Below are 1,661 nucleotides of genomic sequence, written 5' to 3' on the forward strand. Positions count from 1 at the left end.
GTGAGAGGCTTCACCAGAGACAGAGTGGGGAGCAGAACAGGCTGACTGACGAAGTCCACTGCGGGGAGACAGGAGAGATCTGCAGCACCATATGGGTCAGCTCTGGGCCGGGGATCAAATTCACACCACCTGGGTGATAGCCCCCCAAGACTTAACTCGGAGGCCACAGGGAGGCCCCCACGTAAAGTATTTATACACAGCGCCCCTATTTGTCACACACTATTGTTGAAATCATGTAATAGAACTTTTTTTTTTATCTTAAGGTCTCTCGGTGCACACTTTGCTTTCTCATTAAACATCATCCAAAAGAGCTCTCCCTTCTCCTAACACCAGCTTGGACCTGCTTTGCACTGTTTGGACCAGAGCCAAGTTGCCTGCTGTGAAGTTAACAGTGCCAGAATGAGTCATCCACAGAAAAGATTTGTTGTTTTTGTTTTTTTTCCCAGTGTTTCATAGAGATATTCACACATGCGTGGTAACACGTTTCTGGTTAACTATAAATGAGGGTGCTTCCTAGTTGTGCATGGGTGCCCGGCATTTCCCAAGTTTGACAATCACTTTGCTGTGCAATGTTTAGCTTTGCTTTTAACACTTGGTAAATGGGTCTTTGTCATTTGCTTAAAAAAACCGCCAGTGTGTTTGGTGCCTGCTTTCTAGGGTGGGCGAAAAACACTTCACTTCAGTCTATTTCAAAATCCATCAGTGATATAGATGATGAATAAATAGAGGAATTATTATAAGGTAGGGTGGTGCGCACCCCTGAGCTCCACAACCTGCCATCTGCAGCATCAAGACAAAACATACTCGTTGTGCAAGACCTTTAATAGAAAGGAACTTTAATACAGCTAGTGAGCAACACAGAAGAGGGGAAGAATAAAGCTTCAAATCAAGCAGCCGAAGTTACGTCCCCTGTGGGTAAACGCCCAGTCAAACAGGGTTGGCCCAAAGCAGGGCCACTGAGGCCCGAGAGCTCGCCACAAGCCTAAGGCACCTCCCGGCCGGGACCAGGGACCCATAGGAGAGAGGCAGCAGGGCCCAGCAAGTCTGAGACAGAGGAAGTCAAGATAAACCTGCCAGAGTCACCTCCCACTGGCCGCCTCTCCACAGGTCTCTGCTCCAGGCGCCTCCCCCAGGCCCTGTCTTTGCCCTCCGGCTTCCTTCCTTTTCCGGTCTCCTGCCGGGCTTCCCGCCCTCCCTGGTCGGCTGCACGCTCCCTTGGGTGGGTCAGGGAACTGGAAGCTCCCTTGTCCCTGAGATCACCCTGTGACAGAATATACTTGATAGGTATGTGATAAAGCAAATGCAGGCAGATATTAACTAGAGAATCTAGTGATCGTAGATACCTGTGATTGTGAAATTCATTCAACTTTTCCGTACTTGAAATTTTGCATGGTTAGTTGTGGTGGGTGGGGTGGATCATAAACCCATGTGTACAATTAGGAAATTGGGCCCATATCCAAACTGGGCAGATACCCGAAATATTGGTGGCTCAAACCAGGCAGAAGTCTGGATCTTTCTTTCTATTTTTTTTTTCTTAAAGATTTATTTGTGCATGCTGAACTGGAGTACAGGCCAGAGGCCCAGGGGCGGCGAGAGGCTTCACCAGAGACAGAGTGGGGAGCAGAACAGGCAGATTGACGAAGTACACTGCTGAGGGGAGC

The sequence above is a fragment of the Condylura cristata genome, unplaced genomic scaffold (assembly GCF_000260355.1).
Source record: "Condylura cristata isolate star-nosed mole 26May11 unplaced genomic scaffold, ConCri1.0 scaffold00028, whole genome shotgun sequence".
Classification (NCBI taxonomy): domain Eukaryota; kingdom Metazoa; phylum Chordata; class Mammalia; order Eulipotyphla; family Talpidae; genus Condylura; species Condylura cristata.